The sequence below is a fragment of the Eumetopias jubatus genome, unplaced genomic scaffold, assembly GCF_037043125.1.
Source record: "Eumetopias jubatus isolate StellerSeaLion01/CBP00866 unplaced genomic scaffold, mEumJub1_p1.0 scaffold_2, whole genome shotgun sequence".
NCBI classification, from domain to species: Eukaryota; Metazoa; Chordata; class Mammalia; order Carnivora; family Otariidae; genus Eumetopias; species Eumetopias jubatus.
The window spans coordinates 21,934,759-21,961,367 of NW_028274808.1; the positions used below are offsets into that span (position 1 = coordinate 21,934,759).

At 37.1% G+C, this 26,609-nt stretch overlaps 1 pseudogene; it reads left to right on the forward strand.

Annotated features, from left to right (window-relative positions):
* LOC114206236 (dipeptidyl peptidase 1 pseudogene) overlaps window positions 1–26,135 on the forward strand; it is a 112,095-nt pseudogene extending 85,960 nt beyond the window's left edge.
* The last annotated feature ends 474 nt before the right edge of the window (window positions 26,136–26,609 follow it).

A 26,609-nucleotide genomic window follows, 5' to 3' on the forward strand; every position in this document is an offset into this window, starting at 1 on the left:
ATTGGTGATGCTTGCCTGCAGCAAATATAATGTAGTGTTTGCCAAATGATATTTCTAGTTCCATCATTATTTTTACATCGATTGACTAAAATTCTATGGTAAGGAAGGGCTGTCCCATCTCCCCCATTTATTTAGGTATTCAATTATTTATTTATGTGAGTGTGGACTCATGGATTATTATCATCTTATTTCTCATTTGTCCCAGATTTGGCCAGTGAGAGCTACTTCAAATTAGTTTCTATGTTCTTTGACATGCCCCATTATTTTGCAAGCATTTCCTTAATTTGCTGACACTATAAGATAGAATATAAGGATAGATACAGGGAGATCAGATATGAGGATATTACAGTAATTTAGGTGAGATGAAGTAACTTGATCCATGGAACTAGCAATGGAAGTGAAGATAAATGGTTACATTCTAGATATGTTTTGAAGATATAACCAAAAGATTTCCTGGTGGAAATGGTACGGGATATGATGAAAAGAGAGGGATTGAAGATTGTTACAATTTGGCCATGACACAGGAAGGTGGTAGAGCAGGTTTTGGGGAAAAGGTTGGGAATTTAATTTTGAGTATGCTCAGCTTGAGATGTTCTTTAAACATCCAAATGGGGATTGTATCAGTCTATTGAGGCTGCATAACAAAGTGCCACAGACTGTCTTGCTTAAACAATAGAAATTTATTTCTCATAGTTCTAGAGGCTAAAAGTCCACAATCAAGATGCTGGCAAATGTGGTTTCTGGCGAGGGAAATGGCCTACAGATGCTGTCTTCTAGCTACATCGGACTGACCTTTCTTTATGTGCTTTTGGAGAAAGAGAGAGCAAGCTCTCTTGTATGTCTTCTTATAAGGGCACTAATCTTATTGGATCAAGGCCCCACCCTTATGACTTCATTTAACCTTAATTACTTCCTTAGAGGGCTCATCTCCAAATACAGCCAAGCTGGGGGTTAGAGCTTCAAAATATCGATTCCGGGGGGACATAGACATTCAGTTCATTATAGGGATTTAGAGCAAGCAGTGGAAAAATAAGTCTTGCATTTGGGAGAGATGAACTGAAGATGTAAATGATACATTTAGGAGTTACGTGCATGTAGATGAGATTTATAACTGTGAGACTGATGAGACCATCAAGGCAGGGAATGCAGATAGAGAAGATAGGAGACCAAGACTGAGACTTGAGTTTTTAGAGCGAGTTTAAGAGAGAAATTGGAGACCAAGTAAAAAGGCAGGTCTTTCGAAGAACTTTGGTGTGAAGGAAAACAAATGTGGAAACAACTCAGTTTTTACTTTAAAGATAGAGCATCAATAGAATATAAGGTAATAGAAATAATCCAGTGGTAAGAGGAAATTGATAATACAGCAAAGAGAGGAAAGAATCACCTGAATGATATCCTTGGGTAGGTTAAAGGGACTGGGTTATAGTCTACAAGTCAAATAAGTTCCTTTAGAAAAGAGAAGGAATACTTTAACTTAGGGAAAATTTGGGACAGAAGAGTGAGTGAAGATGTTAGTTGGAGGGTCTATATGATTGTGAGAGTCTGTGAGGATTCTTTTTAGATTGTTTGAATAAATTATGAAGCCAAATCATTACCTGAAGATGAAGAAGGGGAGGAAGGATTTGAGGTTTGATGGTGGAATGGAGAAGGTGGGAAAAAGTCATCTAAGTAAGTGGAGTATAAATGGACAGAAGAAAGTATAATATGATTTCTAGAAAGCATTAGAGAATTTGTTCATGCTCATGAATATAAACCAAGGAAGATGAGCCAACCTGATTGTGGGTTTTTCTTTGTCTAAATTCACTCATCCAAGTTCAGGTGGGAGAGTAGGCAAAGAGTGGAATTTAACGCGTATGCAGTTTTGTCAGAGAAAGATAAGGAGGAAGAGCTCATTGAAGTTATATGCAGCAATGTGATTATAATAATCAATCATGGAATCTCAATGGGGTAAAGAGGGAAGAGGGATGCTGGGGTATTCAAAAGTAAAAGGTGGAGGTGATAATGGATTGGCAGTTCTATGAGGACTAAAGATTGTTTGAAATGCGGTTTTTATAGGAAGTGGGTGAAAAGATCCAAGATGACAGTCAAAGAATGGGAATCTTGAAATTGAGATTAGAAGAAAGTGTTGTTATTGCTAGTGACGAAGTCTAGTTATGGCCATAGGAATGACTGAAAATTCACAAGTTCTGTGTGTGTGTGTGTGTGTGTGTGTGTGTGTGTGTGTGTTTTAATACACTCTGTGTAAAGAAAGAATAGTATGGTATTACCATATCAGGGAGTATTCAAACTATATACAACTTCTAGAATTTTTGAAAGGTAAGTAGCAAAAAAAAAATAGTACATGATAATACATGATTTTATCCCATCTCTATTAAAGCATAGTTTTGATGACTTATAATGATTTTTTAAGAGTTTAATGTTATAAATAGATCCATGGCTGATGATAGCAGTTCTAAATCTATAAAAAGGTAGAACTTTGAAGAGTGTCTTAATCTCACACACACACACACACACACACACACACACACACACACACACTTTTTTTCTAAGTTCTGAAATGTGTGGTCACTATGCAGATCACTGACCATCTGGAACCTACTCAATTCGTAGACATTTTCAATCTGGTTTCTAGGCAGTTCTCTTAGCAATGAAGCATTTCTTCCATGAATACAAAATGATTTATGGATAAACTGGAACCGTAGCTTTCCTGCTATTCTTCTGACCTTTGAGAAGCAAATGCAAAATCCAATATCACAGATGACAGATTTTTATAGGATCAAGACATGACCTGGAATTATTTTCATTGCACTTAAGTAGTTGCACTCTGATCTAGAAAATCATAGTTTGTTCAGATCAATGGGTTTCCATTATTTCTGGCTTGATTTAACTGGTTTAAGTTCAACTTTAACTACAACTCATTTGTTAGAAAGATGTTGACTTTCAATGTGTATTTCAATAATCTTTTGATGTCACTGAAATATGTTTATAGTAATGTTCAGACCAGAGAACTAAGTCTAAGATAGAACTTGATTGAATTTCCTCCTATCCCTTGTTCATGGCATTTCATTTTTTTAAAAAAGATTACTTACCTACCAATCTACCTACTTATTCATATTCCTCTGAATCTATAACAGTGCAGAACTTTGAAACTGTCTTATCTCAACTAACCATATTACAGAAAAGAATTAAGGCAGCACTTACTTGCCTTTTTTTTTTAAACATGAAATTCTGTAACTGTGCTTATTTTCCACCTAAGTTCAGATAGCCTTCTCCAGTCATAATTATGCTTCCAGATATAACACATTGCTTCCTGAGGCTTTCACGAGAAGTTCTGGGTCCCTGACTTTAACTTTCTTTCCGGTCCCCAGATTCAGTACCAGCCAGATTAAGTTTGGCAACAATGCTCCTTGGGTAAAAGTGGCATGGCATTTATGTTCATTTATGCCATCATGTGATCTGTGAAGCTGAATATAAATATGTACTTGAATGAGAAACCCAGGTAAGTCAAGTGATGCAGGAACTTAGTAGAAAATTAAAATCTGGCTGAGATGTTTCTCTGCTTTTATTGATTTTGAGAGGGTATTTAATTTTCAGGGTCTTCTCCAATCCGAAGGACCGGAGGATAGAAAGTCTTCTGTGACACTTGGAGGCTTTGAATGCTCTTCCTTGGTCATAGTTGTAACATCTTTGCTACTTTTTGACCAAATTTCTGGTTCTGGTCTCAAAAAGTAGATGGATATGAAAGGGCAGGACATATTTTAAAAAGTTTTTAGTATTTTTTTCTTTTGAAAAGGGTTAGTGTCCGCTGACTACATGGTGTGATTTCAGAATTCTCAGATCGCTGAAGTACTTTCTCCACTAACTCCTTGTTGTCAGCTATTTTCCCATTAACTTTCTTCTTTACTGATTTAAAGCTTTATTCACAGTTAAAATACAAATGCCTGTATTTCACCAAAGTAATCATTTTGAACACGTGTGACAAGCCTTGCAGCTCCTCACCCTCTGTGCAGGTTTTGAAGGAGAGCTAACAGAAAAGGTGGGAACCACTGGCTCTGATGTTCTTATAATCAAACTTTCTCCTCAACTTACTGGCATAGTCAAGCTTGGTTTTCTCCCTGCCTCTCTTTTCTCCTTTCTTCCTTGTTTCCTCTTGCCTTCCCTCTCTTCTTCTTCCCTCATTACTTTTGCTTTTCCTGACTCTTTTCCTGTTGCTTTTTTTCCCACTTATAAATTTCATAAAATTTTCCAGTATATAGCTGAGTTTTGATGAGGCTGTTTAATCTTTATTTTTATTTTTAAACATGCTAGTCTCCTTGAATTAGCAGATCTATTTTCCCCCCCTTGCATCTCATGAAAATTGTCTTTAATATATAAATGTACTACAGTTAAGCATCTGACTTTGGTGCAGGTGGTGCTTTCAGGGTCAGGGTCCTGGAATTCAACCCAGCATTGGGCCCCGTGCTCAGTGGGGAGTCAGTTTCTCCCTCTCCCTCAATCCCTCCCCTCTGCTCAGGTGCTCTCTCTTTCTCTCTCATTCTCAAATAAATAAATAAAATCTTTTAAAAATATATAAATGAACTGTTCTCCCCACTTCCATTTATAGATCAGAATACAAGATTTCCCCAGAATGAAGAACAATTGATTTTCTTTTGCTGGATCATCATTATCTGTCTGAGATATCTATTAACTCTCTCCTCAGAGATTCACAATCTCTGTCTTTATTCTCTGTGTTTGGCCTCTAATTTAGTATTTGGCCCATATATTGTTTTTGTGCTATTTCAAATGTATTTATTATTTCTGTAATAGTGTTGTTTTGATCCCCACTTTGTCTTTTTAGCTTTGCAATCTCGTTTTTCACTTGATTCTGTGGTCTTATCCTTTCATCTTGGGTGTCTTGTTTTATTGATTTCGTGTTATTCGCGAGTTCTTCTAAAGTACAAATGACTCATTGTGGAGATTTTTTTTTCTTGCTCTTTGGGTAGTATTTAATTCGGTAATTGCTTCTTTTTGTTGTTCTGTCTCTGTCTCTCCTCTTTCCATTTCACTGAACTTTTCCTCCTTATTTTGTTTAGAATTTAAAACAAGAATTACATGTTTCTGGTAGTTAGAAAACACTCTGGAGATGTATAAAGAAGAATTTTTTTCTTTGCTTTGCCCCACCTCCCATCCCCCGAGGTTGCTATTGCTAATAGTTATATGTATATTTCTCTTTCTGCTAATATATATGTGAGCCCACATGTACATGTATGAATATGCTTTTTTGTTTGTTTCAAAAATAGCACCCTACTCCATATACTTCTTTGAAATTTGCTTTTCAAAAACTTGCTTTTTTGAAAGATTTTATTTTTAAATAATCTCTACACCCAATGTGGGGCTCGAACTCACAACCCAGAGATCAAGAGTCACATGCTCCACGAACTGAGCCAGCCAGGCACGCCAAAAATTTGCTCTTTTTTAAAACTTAATAATTTACACTAACTCTACTTCCAAAGCACTAATCGAACTCATTTTTATTTTTTATTTTTTAAATTTTATTTCTTTTTTAAAGTAGGCTCCACACCCAGGACGGAGCCCAACACAGGGCTTGAACTCATGACCCCGAGATCAAGACCCTGAGCTGAAATCAAGAGTCAGGTGCTTTAACAGATGAGCCACGCAGATGTCCCTAACTCATTTTTAAACACAGCTGCCTGATAACTCTATTTTATGGATGTGCTAAATTTTATTCAATTATACCATTATCAGGAACAATTTCTTTTTTGTTATTGTAAACAATACTTCAGTAAATGGTGCTACATTCATGTTACTAATGCTTTTATACCTGCTGAATTGATTCCAAAAGGGAAATTACTGGGGCAGTGGGTATGTGCATTTAGTTATTGACAGACACTATCGGATTACTTTCCAGAATGCTCCTAAAAGTTCATACTTGCTTTAGCATTGCATGTGAGTGACTATTTTAGATATTTTAAAAATAATCTTTCTCATGTCTATGAACTCTGATTTTCAAATTCTTACATTTTATTCTCAAATTACCCTGAGTTGATAATTAGAGTACTTTAAAAGCTACTATTTTGCTACCACGTAAGTTTTGTTTTGTTTTTCCTGGAGTTGATTTTATTTTGGTAGATATTGGGCTTTTTTTTTTTTCCTTTTCAGACATTTTTGAACAATTATTCAGCAAAGACTTTTGAGCACTTATTGTGCCCCAGGCACTGTTCTAGGCACCGTGGATACTGTCAGAAACAAAACTGACAACATGCCCCATGGAGTTTTCATCCTGGAGTGCAAAAAATATATAAGTAGACGAAAAATAAATAGAAGAAGTTGATGTAACAGGAACATGAAGAAAACTGTGGGAACTTATTCATATGATAGAGAGTGACCAGGTGGTGAGGGAAAACCTGTCTCAGGAACCTGAGACTTTAAAGAAAAAAAAATGGTGGCTCTCGGTGTGAAGATCTGGGGAAAGAGTATTTGAGGCAGCGGGAAAGCAATTATAAATGTCCTGAGGTCGAGACAGTCTTCAGAAATCTCTAAAGAGGCCCAGACCAGAGTATTTACAGCAGAGTGAGAAAAAAAAGAAGTGTACCTGAGATGAAGTTAGGAAAACTGGCAGGGGCAATATCACCTGAGGTTCTCCAGCCTTGGGAAAGGGTTTGGAATTCATTGTGAGTGAGAAAGGAGTCCTTTGGGTGGATTCTAGGAGGGATATGATTTTTGATGTATATCCTAAAAAGATCATTCTGGCTTCTCAATGGATAATGTATTGTAGGAAATCAGAATAAGTCAGAATGCTTTGTAGGAAATCCAGGGCAGAGGTGAAGGTAGGGTAGTTAAGAAGTAGTTAAGGTAGTTAAGAGGATAGTTAAGAGTCCAAAGAAAAGTTGACAAGTTTGGGATAGCTTTTGGAGTCAGACAGCTTATGGACTGAGGGAAAAAGAAGTATCCACAATGACTCCTAGGTTTTGGCTTGAGCAATTTAGTGGCTGGGTGTGTGTTAACCAAGATAAGAAGAGAACAGCCAAGAGATTTGAGGGATGGTAGATTAAGAGTTCTTTGCTTTTTGAGATTTAAAAATAGTAAAAGAACTGGTATTGTGGTATTGATTTGAGAACTGCCAGCATATCAGTTGTACTTGAAATGATGGAATTAGTTTTTGTCCTCATCAAAGGATAACTTAATAGAAAATTTGACAAGAGAGCTCTGAGTATATGAAGTAGGGCTGGTGGGATATAAGGCTTTTTTCTAAGGGCAGCAGAATGGGAGCTGGTTTTAATTCTGTTGCACAAAAGCATGAATGCTGAGGACCTTACTCTAGAGTATCAGACTTACACTGGCTGCCCTAGTTCTCTGCAGATAATTTATTCTACTACTGTATTGTTATTAGCAAAGACCTTTTATTTTTCCCTAGAGTCTACACGTTTGCTTTCGCCACTCTGTGTACAACAGATCTAAGTCCATACGGGTTAAAAATCCTATATGGAGGGGAACTTGGGTGGTTCAGTCAGTTAGGCATTTGCCTTCAGCTCAGGTCATGATCTTGGGGCCCTGGGATGGAGCCCAGTGTTCAGCTCCCTGTTCAGCAGGGAGTCTGCTTCTCCTTTCCCCTTTGCCCCTCCTCTCTCTTGTGCTCTCTTTCAAATAAATCAATAAAGTCCTTTTTAAAAAATCCCATGTATGTAGAGATTTTTAACCCATTTCCTTGTGCTCAGTTTCATACTGTCATGCTCTGTCAGACCATACAGATATCCACATCGTTCCAAGATTCCTGATGAGCAGGCTGATGCTCTCCACTGCTTTAGGACCATTTGCTTCCTCTTCTCTCACATTCTGTTTTTCATTCTCATAGAATGTTTTAGAAAAACCCCATTCATGACTGGCTCCTACCTTTTCTCTTTATTATTGATGGATTATAGCTTTTTGATGCTCTTATTGTTATTTTCAAGATCTCAAAAGGAAGAGAGAAACACTGGTAGGTAGTTGGTCATCTTGAAATGGAAAACTTTAATTTTTATGTGGACAAAAATGTTTGTCCTTTACAGTTGATTCTTCATCTTTCTAAAACACATTATATTATCTTTATTTTTTATAGTATTTTTGCATAATTCTCATCCCATGTTATTTAATTGTATTGACATTTATTGTGGGCAGTACTTTGTAGAACTTCCATGTAATATTTTTCAATTCTGTTAAACTCTTTCCCCATCTTACTTGAGACATATCAGTGTTACTCTCTTGAATGATATACTTGTTTTTTTGTTCTCCTTTCTGTATAAAATAAATTCCTTGGTCCCGCAAATTTTTACTTCATTTAGAGATTATGATTACCAAATACGAATTTCTGAATGCAGTATTCAGTTTTTTAATCCATCTCTGCATTCCCAAAGGATCTGCCTCCAAGCTCTAAGCATAGCGATTCAAGAAAGGCTTAATGAAATGACTAGCTGGACGGGGATATTTCTCTTACTCACTTCTATTAACTATACTTGTTTATTCATTCAACCAACATTTATGGAAGAACCCCTGTATTTCAAGCTTTGAACACCGCTACACACTGGGGATCCGGAGCTGAACAAGACTGCCATGCCTTTTAGAAATTCAAGAATGCTAACATTCAACATCTATCTTGTTTTGTAATCTGTTAAATTGTGAATGTTTTTTCTTCCCAGTAAGAAAGGTGGGTAAGGGTGAAAGTTATTTTATATATTTCTTTGGAACTCATTCTCTTCTATTTTTTCTAACAAAAAAATACATGGGTACTATATTAAAGCTCTGTGGTTCTTCTTGGTCTGTATTCTGCTGCCATCAAGGACCTTAACCGACTTACCCTGAAACAGAATGTACTTTCCATGGCTCTTTTTTTTTTAATTTATTCTTTAAATTTATTTTTATTTTTTTTAAATTTTATTTTATTTTAATATGTTAGTCACCATACAATGCATCATTAGTTTTTGATGTAGTGATCCACGATTCATTGTTTTCATAAACACCCAGTGCTCCATGCAGTATATGCCCTCCTTAATACCCATCACTGGGCCAACACATCCCCCCACCCAACTCCCCTCTAAAACCCTCAGTTTGTTTATCAGAGTCCATAGTCTCTCGTGGTTCATCTCTCCCTCCGATGTCCCCCCCCTTCATTCTTCCCTTCCTTCTCCTAATGTCCTCCATGCTGTTCTTTATGTTCCACAAATAATGAAACCATATGATAATTGACTTTCTCTGCTTGACTTCTTTCACTTAGCATAATCTCCTTCAGTCCCATCCATGTTGATGTAAAAGTTGGGTATTCATCCTTTCTGATGGCTGAGTAATATTCCATTGTATATATGGACCACATCTTCTTTATCCATTCATCTGTTGGAGGACATCTCGGCTCTTACCACAGTTCGGCTATTGCGGACATTGCTGCTATGAACATCGGGGTGCATATGGCCCTTCTTTTCACTATATCTGTGTCTTTGGGGTAAATACCCAGTAGTGCAATTGCTGGGTCATAGGGTAGCTTTATTTTTAATTTTTTGAGGAACCTCCACACTGTTTTCCAAAGTGGCTGTACCAACTTGCATTCTCACCAACAGTGTAAGAGGGTTCCCCTTTCTCCACAACCTCTCCAACATTTGTCGTTTCTTGCCCTGTCAATTTTTGCCATTCTAACTGGTGTAAGGTGGTATCTCAATGTGGTTTTGATTTGAATTTCCCTGATGGCTAATGATGAGGAACATTTTTCCATGTTTCTGTTAGCCATTGGTATGTCTTCTTTGGAGAAGTGTCTGTTCATGTCTTCTGCCCATTTTTTGACTTGATTATTTGTTTTTTTGGGTGTTGAGTTTGAGAAGTTCTTTATAGATCTTGGAAATCAGTGCTTTGTCTATAGTGTCATTTGCAAATATCTTCTCCCATTCCGTGGGTTGCCTCTTTGTTTTGTTGACTGTTTCCTTTGCTGTGCAGAAGCTGTTTATCTTGACGAAGTCCCAAAAGTTCATTTTTGCTTTTGCTTCACAAACCTTTGGAGATGTATCTTGAAAGAAGTTGCTGTGGCGTATGTGGAAGAGGTTACTGCCTATGTTGTCCTCTAGGACTTTGGTGGATTCCTGTCTCACATTGAGGTCTTTCATCCATTTTGAGTTTATCTTTGTGTATGGTGTTAGAGAATGGTCGAGTTTCATTCTTTTGTATATAGCTGTCCAATTTTCCCAGCACCATTTATTGAAGAGACTGTCTTTTTTTCCATTGCGTATCTTTTCCTGCTTTGTCGAAGATTATTTGACCATAGAGTTGAGGGTCCATATCTGGGCTCTATTCTGTTCCATGGGTCTATATGTCTTTTTGTGTCAGTACCATGCTGTCTTGGTGATCACTGCTTTGTAATATAGCTTGAAATCAGGCAACGTGATGCCCCCAGCTTTGTTTTTCTTTTTCAACATTTCCTTGGTGATTCGGGGTCTTTTCTGATTCCATACAAATTTTAGGATTGTTTGTTCCAGCACTTTGAAAAATGTCATTGGAATTTTGATTGGGATGGCATTGAAGGTATAGATTCCTCTGGGTAGCATAGACATTTTAACAATGATTATTCTTCCAATCCATGAGCATGGAAGGTTTTTCCATCTTTTTCTGTCTTCTTCAATTTCTTTCATGAGTGTTCTGTAGTTCCTATAGTATAGATCCTTTACTTCTTTGGCTAGGTTTATTCTGAGGTATCTTATGGTTTTTGGTGCTGGAAATGGAATCATTTCTCTAATTGCTCTTTCTACAGTTGCATTGTTAGTGTATAAGAAAGCAACTGAATTCTGTGCACTGATTTTTTATCCTACCACATTACTGAATTGCTGTATGAGTTCTAGTAATTTGGGAGTGGAGTCTTGGATTTTCCACATAAAATATCATGTCATCTGCAAAGAGAGAGAGTTTGACTTCTTCTTTGCCAATTTGAATACACTTTATTTCTTTTTGTGTCTGATTGCTGTTGCTAGGACTTATAGTACTATGTTAAACAATAGTGGCAAGAGTGGGCATCCTTGCCGTGTTCCTGATCTTAAGGGAAAGGTTCTCAGCTTTTCCTCATTGAGAATGATACTCGCTGTGGGTTTTTCATAGATGGATTTTATGAACTTGAGGAATGTTCCCTCTATCCCTACACTCTGAAGAGTTTTAATGAGGAAAAGATGCTGTATTTTGTCAAATGCTTTTTCTGCATCAATTGAGAGGATGATATGGCTCTTCTCTCTCCTCTTATTAATGTGTTCTATTACATTGATTGATTTGTGAATGTTGAACCTCCCTCGCATCCCAGGAATAAATCCCACTTGGTCGTGGTGGATGATCCTTTTAATGTATTGTTGGATCCTGTTAGCTAGGATTTTGTTGAGAATTTTGGAATCCATATTCATCAGAGCTATCTGTCTGAAATTCTCCTTTTTGATGGGTTTTTTTTTTTTCCTGGTTTGGGGATTAAGGTAATGCTGGTGTCATAGAATGAATCTGGAAGCTTTCTTTCTGTTTCTGTTTTTTGAAACAGCTTCAGGAGAATAGGTATTATTTCTTCTTTGAATGTTTGGTAAAATTCCCCAGGAATCCATCAGGCCCTGGACTCTTGTTTTTTGGGAGGTTTTTGATCACTGCTTCAATCCCGTTATGCGTTATTGGCCTATTCAGGTTGTCAATTTCTTCCTGTTTCAGTCTTGGCAGTTTATGGGTTTCCAGGAAGGCATCCATTTCTTCCAGGTTGCTCAATTTATTGGCATATAGTTGTTGATAATAATTTCTAATAATTGTTCCTATTTCCTTGGTGTTAGTCGTGATCTCTCCCCTTTCATTCATAATTTGATTAATTTGGGTCCTTTCTCTTTTCTTTTGGGTAAGTCTGGCCAGTGGTTTATCGATCTTATGAATTCTTTCGAAGAACTAGCTTCTAGTTTTGTTGATCTGATCTACTGTGTTTCTGGTTTCTAATTCATTGATCTCTGCTCTAATCTTAATTATTTCTCTTTTAATGCATGGCTTAGGCATCGTTTGTTGCTTTTTCTCTAGTTCTTTAATGTGTAAAGTTAGTTGGTGAATTTGGGATTTTTCTATTTTTTTGAGTGAGGCTTGGTTGGCTATGCATTTCCCCCTTAGGACCGCCTTTGCAGTATCCCATAGGTTTTGGACCGATGTGTTTTCATTCTCATTGGTTTCCATGAATTGTTTCAGTTCTTCTTTTATTTCCTGGTTGACCCAAACATTCTTGAGCAGAGTGGTCTTTAGCTTCCAAGTGTTAGATTCCAATTCTTCCAATTGTTTTCTTGTGATTGAGTTCCAGTTTTAAAGCATTATGGTCTGAGAATATACAAGGAATAATCTCAGTCTTTTGGTATCAGTTGAGACCTGATTTGTGACCGAGTATGTGGTCTATTCTGGAGATAGTTCCATGTGTGCTCAAGAAGAATGAGTATTCTGTTGTTTTAGGGTGGAATGTTCTGTATATATCTATGAGGTCCATCTGGTCCAGTATGTCATTCAAAGCTCTTGTTTCTTTGTTGATTTTCTGCTTAGATGATCTGTCTATTGCTGAGAGTGGAGTATTGAGGTCTCCTACAATTAACGTATTGTTATCAATATGACTCTTAATTTTGGTTAACAGTTGGCTTATGTAGATGGTTGCTCCCATGTTGGGGGCGTAGATATTTACAATTGTTAGATCTTCTTGTTGGATAGACCCTTTAAGAATGATATAGTGTCCTTCTGTGTCTCTAACTACTGTCTTTAGCTTAAAATCTAATTTGTCTTATATGAGAATTGTTAGCTCAGCTTTCTTTTGTGGTCCGTTGGCCTGGAAGATGGATCTCCATCCCTTCACTTTCATGTATCTTTAGGTTCAAAATGTGTCTCTTGTAGACAGCATAAGGATGGGTCCTGTCTTTTTATCCAATCTGCAACCCTGTGCTGTTTTATGGGAGCATTTAGGCTGTTCACATTGAGAGTGATTATTGAAAGATATGAATTTATTGTCATCATGTTGCCTGTGAAGCCCTTGTTTTTATAGATTGTTCCTGTAAATTTCTTTTCTATATCACTTTTGGGGTCTTTCCCCTTTTTTAGAACGCCCCTTAATATTTCTCGCAGGGCTTGCTTAGTGGTCACATATTCTTTCAGTTTCTGCTGGTCTTGGAAGCTCTGCACCTCTCCATCCATTCTAAATGACAGCCTTGCCAGATAAAGTATTCTTGGCTGCGTGTTTTTCTCGTTTAGTACCCTGAATATGTCTTGCCAGGCCTTTCTGGCTTGCCAGGTCTCTGTGGATAGGTCTGACGTTATTCTGATGTTCCTCCCTCTGTACATAAGGAATCTCTTCCCCCAACTGCCCTTAAGATGATTTCCTTGGTTCTAAGATTTATGAATTTTACCATTACATGCTGGGGCGTTGGCCTATTTTCCTTGATCTTGGGAGGGGTCCTCTCTGCCTCTAGGACATGAATGTTTATTTCATTCCCCAGATTAGAGAAATTCTCAGCTACGATTTGCTCAAATATATCTCTAGTCCTCTCGCTCTCTCCACCCCCTCAGGGATCCCAATAATTCTGACGTTGGGATGTTCCATGGTGTCACTTATTTCTTTGATTCTATTTTCATGGATTTCAAGTTGTTTTTCCCTGACCTCATTTTTTCCTTCTTGTCTATTAATTGGTCTTCTAGATCACTAATTTGTTCTTCTGCCTCGCTTACCCTAGCTGTTAGATTATCTAGATTAGACTGGATTTCATTGATAGCGTTTTTAATTTCTGCCGTTTCAGCCTTCATTTCTGCCCTTAGAGACTCCATGTTGCCATTAATCGATTTCTCCATTCTCCAGTCTTCACAATTGCTAGCCTGAATTCCATCTCTGACATCTTGATTATATCTGTATCCATTTGTAAATCTGTGGCAGAAGCCACAGTCTCTGAGTCTTCCCTACTTTGGGCATTCCTCCTCCTAGTCATTCTGTTGAGGGGTGGTTGAGGGAATGTACAGAGTCCAAATTATTGACCACAACCCAAGCAAGATGCACCTGTTTTCTAGGCACCTTAGGGTTGCCGGCCTTTTGTTCTCCCAGCCTGTCTTCTGGGGGAGGGGCCTGCTGCACTGTTAACTCAGGCAATCCTATTTGGGCAGAGTTGCCCTGACCCCTGTGGAAAGGGATGTGCTCAGTGAAAACCGTTTTTGGGGGGCTTTTGTTCTCTGGTGGCTTTCCCTGGTGGCTTTCTGCATCTCTTCTGAGAGAGCAGAAGAGATCATTTCCAACCCTCTGCCTCAGAGCAGAGAGATCGCAGTCTGTTCTTCAGTGATCTCTCCAGGTCACATTATCTCTATTTCTGTCTGTGCTATAATCTGCAGGGTCCTAGGTTGTGCACCCCCAGCAGCGCTCCCAGTCCTTGCCTACAGGCTGGGGCACATCTCTGCCCTTTGTGCTTCTAAAACTGCCAGCCACCTCCAGTTCGCATGCGCGGCCCCATCACTCAATGGCTCTTTCTTAAGACCACATTTATGGCTCTCTTATATCATACTCTTTTAAACAGTAACACTCAACACTTTTTAAATAGTAAGGTTCAAAAATATTGTCCAATTAAATATCATGGTAGGGATGGTGCAAGCTGTAACAGGTAGTGTCTGAAATAGGACTGTTCACTTGGACAGTGTTGAGGTGAAACAAGACAAGTTCAGAGTTTAAGGCACCGTTATTCAGAGATGGCAGAAATGAAGGTTTGGGTTTGGGAGTGATCTTTCAGTACTTTTAAGTAGCTCTTTCCATTTCCTTAAGCACAGAAGACCAAGACAAAAAAACACAGGGTAAGTGACAGAAAGTAACGAGGTTCTGTCACCAGTTTAGTTGTCTTCTCTTTGTTGGCATTTTGCTGTGCCCTAGATTTTTGTCATTTTTCTCTAGTGAGACTCATAGAAGGTCTATTTTTTATCTCATTGTTTTTGGTCCTTCTTTCCCTGCTGAGAATTTGGGTGTGTCATTATGTCTTAAATTTTTATGTGTATATTTTTAATTTTAAAAATAGTGGTAAGGGTGGGAATGGATCTTGAGTTAATTATACAGATTATTTCACTATGTTGTGTATGTCTGATACACATATATATGTATCTATATACATACACATACATATACACAATATGATACAACAGAGTGTAATATAGCCCACAACAATGCACAGAATCCTTCCTGCCCATTAATTTAATTCTTTGATTAACTATCTAGAATTCTTCTCACTCACTTACCTATAATATGTAGGAGCACTTAGCTGACAATACAAATCAGTTTATGATATAATCTCTTTAAATAATAGAAGTGATATGAATAATAATAGGTCTCATGTATTGAATATTCATTATATGCCAGGCACAATGGCATGCAATCCCAGATATAAAATCCCCGTCGACAAGAACAGTGTATTTGAGGTCACCATATCCCCATTATATCATGGTATCTACAAAACAAAAACAAAAACAAAGAAAGTTGAACAAAACGATCAGATTATTGGTTGAATTTGTAGATAATTTCAAGTTTCCCATCTTTAACTTAAATCAAGAATTTTAGAAATATTATTATATCATTAGCTCTCTACAGTGTTTAAAAATACATATAACATTGGATTTTACTTATTAGATATTCAGAACTTTAGTATGACTAGGATGAAGTATATTCTTAGAATATTAGGTATTAATAATACTTATTGATTATTAAATATTGATAACACTATTAACTGCTGATAACATTTATTGATTTCTCATTATGTGCCAGACAGTGTTGTAATAATTGTGAAGGAATAGAGTTTTTAGTCTTCAAGTTAAGTATCCTTATTACCCCAATTTCAGAGGAACAATCCCCCCAGGGCTAAGTGACCTGTCAATAAAAATACCATTTTGATTTTGTGCTTATATATTTTATTTTTTTTCAGTGTCTAGCATTTGCTGTTTTATTTTGATAATGTGATATATGTCAGACTATACTTTTATAAGAAAGTAAAGGAAAACATGTGGGAGAAAATATATTCTCAACAGTATATGACCTCTTTATAAGGATGGTCATTGACTGAAAATCTGCATCAGTATAACCACTGTTGGGGTGGCTATTCTGGAATAGAAGGACACTCAAGTTCTAGAGATACCTGAAATTGGTTGGTTGCCTCATTCAAGTTTAAGTAACTAGAGCAAAAAGTTGATCCCAGAAAAATCACAAAATAATCCAAATTTTAGTGTGATCAATTTTATAAAAATAAAATAATTATTATATCTGACCGAAGAATGAAAGAAAGCTTTGTCATGCATCAGATGAAATAAACTTTTTTATGTGACGTTCCAGTAGAAATTTGTTGATCCAGGATATTAACACATGGATCGACTTATTGAAAACCCTCTTCTTCTTCAAATCATTTCCTCGTCTGTACAGCAATTAATCAGGTATGAGAACGTTGAGATACCTAGGATTTTGGAGTTTATTTGAATATGCTGATAACTCCAAGCATATCTGTCTCTTCTTAGCTTCAACATAAATTATTAGTTAATGATCACAGCATCCTAGAGAGTTTGGATCAAAATATTATTCTCCCTCTGTAGGTTGCTGTGGGCACAGACCAGATAAGTGCCTTATCAGAGATAGCTGGCAAGCCAGGGGCAGAGAGGGAATTAGATTGTCAAACTCTGGATGCTTCATTGCAGGTTTAGTCGAGGGATTCTCAACAACTCCTGTGCAGACCCTGTGGCAACTGAGGAAACAGAGATGAAGCTGAGAATCAGTCCTACCTGGGTCTGCTTGCGGCTCTCACTGTGAATTTCCATGTGTTTTGGGAAGAGTTAAGAACCCAGGAGCCTATAAACTAACCTTCAGGTAATAATACAAACAATCCATTTTTTTCAAGTTCATATATTTCTTTGAGCTGGCAGCCACAACTCCCTAGTTCAATGCCAAGGGCCAGTACTGTACTGAACTTTACTGGGAAAATCTTCATCATTCTAGAAAAGAGCTAAAGAAAATAAAATGACATTTTTCTTTTCAGTTAAACCTGTAACTCTGTTTACTATAAGAAAAGTGCAATGCTGACTGAAGAAAGTCTATGATTCTGTTATATATTCTTACAAAACTCAGCTGTATTAGGTGTATAAGAGATATTAATCAGCTAAGTGAAATTCTGCAAAACTGGAAAGACAGAGTAGTATGATAAGAGGAAAGACTGGAGGCTAACTTACAGTTCCAAAATATTTATGACTTTATACTGAAAACAAAAATCACGACTGAATAGGTCTACATATTGAAAACTCAGCTTCTGGAGTTTCACAGTTTTGAAAGAAAGTTATTAAAATATAAATTGCCTGGCATTTTCTTGACATAGGCAAAATGGCAAATTTGATTTATGAAGATTGTCATTTGCAATAAAGCAGACCAGACCATAGTCATTTTACCTAATAAGGAATATAATGTTATAAATTCTTATCACAACTCCAAATGTTACCCAAAGATACAGGAAGAAGCTTGCAAAACCACAAGGAAGACACTAGAGCTGACCTACTATAAATTTACCCAAAAGGAAGAAAGGGAGAGGTGATTAAAAATACAATTCATTTTTCATTTATTAGATAAAATACAGAAAATTTTGAGGAAAAGAAAAACTTATATATCTTAAACCAGAGTAAGCATTTTGTTATATTTTGTTCAGTATTTTTCTATTTGCATACATTATTAAAACAAAATCATTCTGAACGTCCATTTTGTAATTGTTACTTCATTTATTAATATATGGCAATGATTTTTCACTATTTTTCTAATGTATGGTTTAAAAAACCTATATCTTAGTTCATCATTTATGGTACTATAATTCATTTAACTTTTGATTAATCCTTTAGTCTTTTGATTAATCTTTGAGAATTTGATGTTTAACTTTTTCATATTCAAAAGTAAAAATAACATCTATTTCAATTGCATATCTGGTAATATATTTATTTTATCTTCACATATAAAAATATTTTATGTATTGATACATTGGTTTATAAACTTTACCACCTAAAACTCTACAGATATTGGCCCATTACTTCTTGGTATTTGATGTGGAGAAGTGTGAGTTCAGTCTGATTTTTTTTCCCTTTGGAGGTAAACTTTCCTGTCTAGTCAAGAACTACATTTATGGGGCGCCTGGGTGGCTCAGTTGGTTGGGCATCTGCCTTTGGCTCAGGTCGTGATCTCAGGGTCCTGGGATTGAACCCCACACCAGGCTCCCTGCTCAGTGGAGAGTCTCCTTCTCCCTCTCTTTCTGACACTCATCCCCACTTGTTCTCTCTCTCTCTGTCTCAAATAAATTTTGTAAAAATACTTTAAAAAAGGAACTACATTTATGTTATTTTCTTCACCCTTGAAATTCTGAATTTCAACAGAATCACTTGAAGTTTTTGTCCTTATTAATGTTGCCTGTTAATCACTGAGACTTTTTCATCTGTAGACGCAAGGCTTTCTTTTGTTTAGAAATTCATTGTCTATTATAACTCAGATTTATTGTTGTAGTTAAAATGGTTCCTTTTCCAAGAACACAAATTATGTTGCACATCATTTTTCCATCAACTGCATCTACTTTTTCTTCTCTCATGATTTTAATCTCTGTTCATTTCTCATATCTTGGAGGCAGCTGTTCAAATTTGTTCTACACATTACTATTCAATTTTCAGCAGTGCTGGCTTTGTTCTTTAGTGAATCTAATATTGAATGATTCTAATCTCATGAAGATATTAATTTTTCCATCTTGCTTTTAATTTATTTCTTTTTCATTTCAACTTACCTCCTAGCCAAATTCCTTTTCATGCCAGTATGCTGTCTTATCCTCTCATCTCTGCTCTTATTTCAAAGGTTTATCCTTTGAATTTCATTGCGAATAGGTGACAGTGTTTCTAAAATTTTATTTCTTGTAGTATCCTTTAAAGGAATCCATTCATGAAGCTATGTTCTTTTGTGTTACAGAAAAATTTCCTAATCTCCATATTGTCTTGGCATTTTTAATTCATTCCTTGAATAGGAAGTCAATCCAGCTTAGTTTTGGCTAGTAAGCAAGGATGCTATGTCAATTAGAACTGCTTTAGTCTGAAGTAAGGGAAAGAACCACAGTGGCTTAACTGGATGGAGTCTTTTATTCTCACATGACCAGATGTCTAGAGCTAGGAAGTCCAGAACCAACACAGTGGGTCAAGGAAGTGGCTGAGAACGAAGGCTTTTCTAGCCGCTGAACATCCAAACCAATGTCACTAACTCGTATGATTGTGAAGGGGCTGTACCAAATCTAGGCAAATCTATCAAATCTAGGCATACACACACACACACACACACACACACACACACACACATTCATAAAATATATTGTTGTATATATAATATACCCATGTATATATATACACATATAGATCATATATATCTATTATATATATGATTTTAAAATACATAATAGGTATATAATATATATTATATTTAATAGGTATATGTACATATACACACACATATACATATGTATTTATAATGGGTATCTTGAAGAGGAAAGGGACAAAAAGAAAAAGGTTAGTGTCCAATTTTTTTTTTAAACTTGAAATATATATTTGCGAAAGCTCCACTCAGGACATTTCTGTTTCTGTTTCATTGCTTAGAACTCTGTCACTGTGTCACATGGTCACCAATGGTTGCAATGGAGTTGGAGGATAGAAGTATTTTTACCTGGTGCAAACCATCATTTTTTTAAACAAAGGATAAAGACCAATATTCACAGGTGCAAAGGCCTTTGCTGTCTTGAATTACTGGTCAATGCAAGGCTGTCTCTGGCTACATGAGAAAACAGGTCCCAGGGAAGACAAGAAATCTCAGGACATCTTTTCTAAAAAGGGGACATTGCCTAGGATGGTGATTCCCCCCCCCCCATTATCTTTTATTTCCAAATTATCTTTCTTTAAATTTTTTTTATTAGTTTCACCCTAGGATGGTGATTCTTATTGCAGCATCTTAAGTCTTATTACTAGGAGAAATCATTTCCAGATTTTGCAAGCAAGATGTTAGTTTTTGGTTGGTGTGAGTTTTTTCTTCATAGATGTTTTAGTGAGAAGATAGAAGTGACTCAGGAATTTCATCATTTATTCAGACATGATCATAGGAAAGACACAAAATGTAGTATGACATGGCAGTTCTTGATTACAGTGGTGGTTTCTGAAGTGAAAAAATCCATGGGTAGATTTGAAAGTAATATTAGTTAATTACCTTCTGTGTGGTAAGTACTAAGATATATACAAAGGTGAAGTCTATTGATGCTACCTTTTTTTATTATCAAGTAGGACAAATGAGATAAGAATGTAAATAATTCTAAGCTAAAACCTCTTTGAGGACATTGCACATGGTTTGGTCAAATTTTTTCTTCTAAATGTGTCTAATGCCTCATTGATAGAAGTAAATAGTCACTAAAAGCTTCCTAAATTAGCAATATAAAATCAAATGCCGTAGATAAATTCAGTTATGAAGATACATATGCGTGCTCTGGGGCAGAGCAGGGAAACAGATCTCAGACCGGGTAATTTGTGGGCATTGTGGCTTTTAGCTAGGCCCTATGAGGTAAGTAGGACTTGGTTAGAGATGGGAAGATGCTGAATGAGAGGGAAACAGAGGAGGGAGGACTAGCATGATATGCTACAGTTTTCAGTGAAGGAAGCAAGGAGAGGAGAAAGGAGGAAGATCTCACCTGCATCACAGGGGTTCTTGACCAGGTCTTTAATCTTTGGACAATATGAAGCTGTTGAAGTTCTGAGAGAAGGTATCAGGGATATGTGGGTTGAAATGGAGAAGGAGACACGGGAGACAGGAAAATAAATCTGGATCTTCTGCCTGGTCTCCCTGACTCCAATAGTGAGGATTTAAATAAGATGGTAAGATTATATATTAAGAAACTTTAAGTGTTCAGAATTGGGAAAATTTTAATCCTCATTACAAAACACTGTCTTCATTTTCTAGGCATGGCTTGCTTTCATTCATTCATGTATTTACTTATGTTTATGTAAAATAATGTAATAAGTGCTATGAACAGCAAACCCAAACTAAACAGATGGTCTTCCCCAACCGCCTAGTACCCCTACTTCTTCCCAATTGATTTCTGTGGTAAGCATTTCTTTATTTCCTTTTTTATATGGTTTTATTGCATTTATATGTATCTCTTAAAAAGCATGGTTTTTAAATTTATTTTATTATTATTTTTTTAAATTTTATTTTATTATGTTAGTCACCATACAACACATCATTTGTTTTTGATGTAGTGATCCACGATTCATTGTTTTCGTGTAACACCCAGAAGCATGGTTTTTTTAAAGCTGTTTTTAACTTTCTAGAAAGATATCATGTATGTATTATTTGGGGCCTGATGTCTCTCATTTAATATTATTTTGCTAAGACCCTTGACATACTTTAAAATGCAACTTCCTTTTGCATTTTTAATTATTTTTCTTTTAGTTGTGATGAACTTGATAATGACCCAATAGTATTTAAATTAAATGAATTAATTTGCCCAGTTTATTTTTATTTTTATTTTATTTTTTACTTTTCATTTATTTATTTATTTGAAATTTTTAAAATTTAAATTCAGGGCGCCTGGGTGGCTCAGTTGGTTAAGCGACTGCCTTCGGCTCAGGTCATGATCCTGGAGTCCCGGGATCAAGTCCCACATCGGGCTCTCTGCTTGGCGGGGAGTCTGCTTCTCCCTCTGACCCTCTTCCCTCTTGTGCTTTCTATCTCTCATTCTCTCTCTCTCTCTGAAATAAATAAATAAAATTAAAAAAAATAATAAAATTTAAATTCAATTAATATATAATGTATTATTAGTTTCAGAGGTAGAGGTCAGTGATTCATCAGTCTTATATAATACCCAGTGTTAATTACATCACGTGCCCTCCTTAATATCCATCACCCAATTACCCCATCTCCCCCACCCCCTTCCTCCCACAACCCTCAGTTTGTTTCTTAAGATTCAGAGGCTTTTATGGTTTGTCTCCCTCTCTTATATCATTTTCTTTTATTGTTTCCTCTCTTCCCCTATGATCTTCTGTTTTGTTTCTTAAATTCCACATATGAGTGAGAGCATATGATAATTGTCTTTCTCTGATTAACTTATTTCTCTTAGCACAGTCCTCTCTAGTTCTATCCACGTCATCGCAAATGGCAAGATTTCATTTTTTGATGGCCTGAGTAGTAGTATATATATATAGATATATATATATATATACAAGGGAATACTACTCAGTATATATATATATATATACATACATCTATCTATCTATATATATACCACATCTTCTTCATCCATTCATCTGTCGATGGACATCTTGGCTCTTTCCATAGTTTGGCTATTGTGGACATTGCTGCTATAAACATTGGGGTGCAGGTGCCCCTTCAGATCAATACATTTGTATCTTTGGGGTAAATACACAGTAGTGCAATTGCTGAGTCATGGCGTAGTTCTATTTTCAACTTTTTGAGGAACCTCCACACTGTTTTCCAGAGTGAGTGCACCAGCTTGCATTCCCACCAGTGTAACAGGGTTCCTTTTTTTTTCCACATCCCTGCCAACATCTGTCATTTCCCGACTTGTTAATTTTAGCCATTCTGACTGGTGTGAGGTGGTATCTCATTGTGGCTTTGATTTGTTTTTCCCTGATGGCGAGTGACGCTGAGCATTTTTTCACGTGTCTGTTGGCCGTTTGTATGTCTTCTTTGGAGAAATGTCTGTTCATGTCTTCTGCCCATTTCTTGATTGGATTGTTTGTTTTGGGGTGTTGAGTTTGATAAGTTCTTTATAGATTTTGGATACTAGCCCTTTATCTGATAAGACATTTTAATTTGCCCAGTTCAGCTTGTTGTCACTGGGACAAATTCATGAGAAGCCTGGATCCAATCTTAGTTTCACTTGCCATAGCCATGAAATAGTTAAATCTGTTAAATTCAATCTTAACCTAATTGAAATGTCTTTGCTACCACCCAGTAAACATCGGTTATAAAATATGAACGTAGCTTTTTTGGCTATGCACGGTAGGACATTTCCTCAGATGCACCATAGATAATTTCAGCAAAATATCATAAATTTCATGAATTTGTAGTTATCAACCCCCTAATCAGAATATTCATTAAATATGTGCTAAAGTAGTAAATATTGGATGTGCCAGTTACAGATGCATATAAAAATGTTAACTCTGGGTGATGCTTAATCTCTTAGATCAAGCAAAGCTGAGTATAGGAATTTTGTCATATTTGACTATTCATACTTTTTTTTAAGATTTTATTTATTCATTTGTGAGAGAGACAGAGAGAGAACAAGCAGGGGGAGAGGCAGAGGGAGAGGGAGAAGCAGACTCCCTGCTGAGCAGGGAGCCCGATGCGGGACTCGATCCCAGGACCCTGGGATCATGACCTGAGCCGAAGGCAGACGCTTAACTATCTGAGCCACCCAGGCGCCCCCCCCCTTTTTTTATAACACTCTAGGAGAAAGGTCCTGAACTAGATGGATATTGTTTAGTTGTTCTCCATCTCTAGGAAAAATTTCGGACCTGATTAATCAGAAAAAAATGCAATTGTCTAATTTCACAAGAAGTATACAATCTGACATGCATCTTTCCAGCATTAAATCACATCATGAGGATATTTTTCCAGATATTTGTATCTTTCCTGGGTCGTGGCTTTCCTTGCTGCTTGACAGCCTTCCAGGATTAGAGGGACTGGCTTATGCCAGTTTGCCTGGCTTTCCAGTTTTAACACCGAAAGTCTTGCATCCCAGTACGGGCCAAGCCTGTAAATGCTTTGTCAGGCACCTAGAATCTTGGATAGTTAGGCCATGTCATGATCAGTAATACACTCTCTTCTAGTGATGAATTTCAGAAATATTAGATTCTCATTTACATTTTAATATAACATTTGTACTCTTTCAAATTTGTATTTTGTAGTATGTAACAAAACCCCTAAAATATAAATATTTAAAACCCATCTTTTAAAACTAATTACATTATAGAATATTTATAAAGTCATTTTATTTAAGTGTATATAGTAATCTGAACTAGAAAGACTTTCTCGTTAGGCTTTAATGAAGAAATGAGAATGATTTGTGGCTAGCATTTCCGTTGTTTGTATGCATTGCATGAGAATAATTTGTTTTTGCAATACTGAGATTGAAAGAGCTTCCTGTTTTATTTTTCTTTCTCTAAAAGGGCTTAGAAAAACTTACTCTCTTTGAGAGGAAATAGAGTGTAGTACTTTCAAGTACTGAAATAAGAAGTTTTTTTTAAATTTTTTATTGTTATGTTAATCACCATACATTACATCATTAGTTCTTGATGTAGTGAGTACAAAGCCTGGCTCTTCCACATACTAACTCTGTGATCTTGGCCAAGTTGCTTAAGTTTATGAAAACATAATTTCTTGGGCGCCTGGGTGGCTCAGTTGGTTAAGCGACTGCCTGCGGCTCAGGTCATGATCCTGGAGTCGTGGGAGCGAGTCCCGCATCGGGCTCCCCGCTCAGCGGGGAGTCTGCGTCTCCCTCTGACCCTCCCCCCTCTCATGTGCTCTCTCTCTCTCTCTCTCATTCTCGCTCTCTCAAATAAATAAATAAGTAAAATCTTAAAAAAAAACATAATTTCTTGATGTTAGCATGGTATGATAATTAGTACCATTCAGGCTCTCTCCCCTCTGCTCTTTGGCAACTGCTCTCTCCTTTTCCTCCCCTAGGGGGCGGCACCAGCATGGGTCCCTGGCCCTGCCGGTTGCTCACTGCCCTCCTTTCTGCTTCTCTCCTTTGTTGGCACTACACACTGCCACACCTGCCAAATGCACCTAACCTGAGGTGCTGGGTATCTGGGTCTTCCAGGTGGGCCACCTTGGTTCCCAACATGGCATCAACTGACGACCACCAGAAAAAAATGTAGCGGTGCACCTTGAGAAGCTGGATACAAGCATGTGATAATTTTGTCAATACTGACCATTTCACCATCATTTACAGTCAAGGCTTTGAGATTGTGTGAATGACTACAAGTGGTTTGCCTTTTTTAATTGTAAAGAAGAGGACAGACGGCAAGGTAACCGGTTACTGCCATGAAACCATGGCTGGATGGGTGCCTGATGTGCTGGGCAGGAACTTAGGTTTCACTGGAACTAAGGTGGGACGACCTCTCAGAATGTGAGCGTGAGCACGGCACACCTTGAGAGTCTTCAGGAAAACTCTTCTAATGGGCTCTACAAATACAGCCATGACTTTGTGAAAGCAATCAATGCCATTCAAAAGTCTTGGACTGCAACCACATACATGGAATATGAGACTCTTAACCCGACAGAGATGATTAGGAGAGGTGTTGCCACAGCCAGAGAATCCTAAGGCCCAAACCTGTAGCGCTTACTGCTGACATACATGAAATGATTTTACATTTGCCAGCATCTGGGGACCAGAGAAATGATTGTGGTACCAATTTTGTTACTTCTGTTCAAAACCAAACATTTTGTGGAAGCTGCTACACATTTGCTTCTAGGGATATGCTGGAAGCAAGAAACCGTATAATAACCAACAATACTCAGACCCCAATCGTGACTCTTCAGGAGGTTGTCTCTTGCAGCCAGTGTGCTCAAGGCTGTGAAGGTGACTTCCCATACCTCACTGCAAGAAAATATGCCCAAGATTTTGGACTGGTGGAAGAGGTGTGCTTTCCCTACATAGGCACCGATTCCCCACACAAACCAAAGGAAGACTGCTTCCGTTACTACACCTCTGAGTAGCACTATGTGGGAGGCTTCTCTGGGGGCTGCGATGAAGCCCCGAGGAAGCTTAAGCTGGTCCATTATGGGCCCCTGGCAGTTGCTTTTGAAGTCTATAATGACTTCCTCCACTACCACAAGGTGATCTACTACCACACTGGTTTGAGAGACCCCTTCAACGCCTTTGAGTTGATTGATCATGCTGTTTGGTTGGTGGACTCTGGTTGGTGACTCAGGCTCTGGGATGGATTACTGGATTGTTAGAATCAGCTGGGGCACTAGCTGGGGTAAAGATGGTTACTTCCAGATCCACAGAAGAACTGATGAGTGTGCAGTTGAAAGCGTAACAATGGTGGCCACACCATTTCCTAAATTGTAGGGTATATGTCCCAGCATTTCATATTGACCACTATCAGTCATGAAAGGAGATTGATTTATTCACAGACTGGAGACTTTTATAGCAGCAATTTCAAAATATTACACACAGATTCCTCTGAAGATTTTTGCCTTTAAAATGAAAACTGCCTTTGATTTGAATATACCTTCCTATTGACCACTGGCCTATTTATAGCTATGCAGTAACAAAATACAGGATTTTGTTATTCCTTTGTACTCTAAACATGCTGTATTTTTAAAAGTCTGTGTTCTCATTGTAAAAATCACAAGAATGGCAATGATTATTAGCTTTTTAAAAAGTTTTTTATAAGAAATAATTAGTACCATTTAAAGTTTGTTATAAAGACTAAATGAAATAATGTAAGGTGGTCATGATAGTGCCTGATACTTTGAGGTTGTCAATATTTTGGCTGTAAGTAGCTATAAGGTAAGTTGAGCCCAGATTTGTGCTACAGCA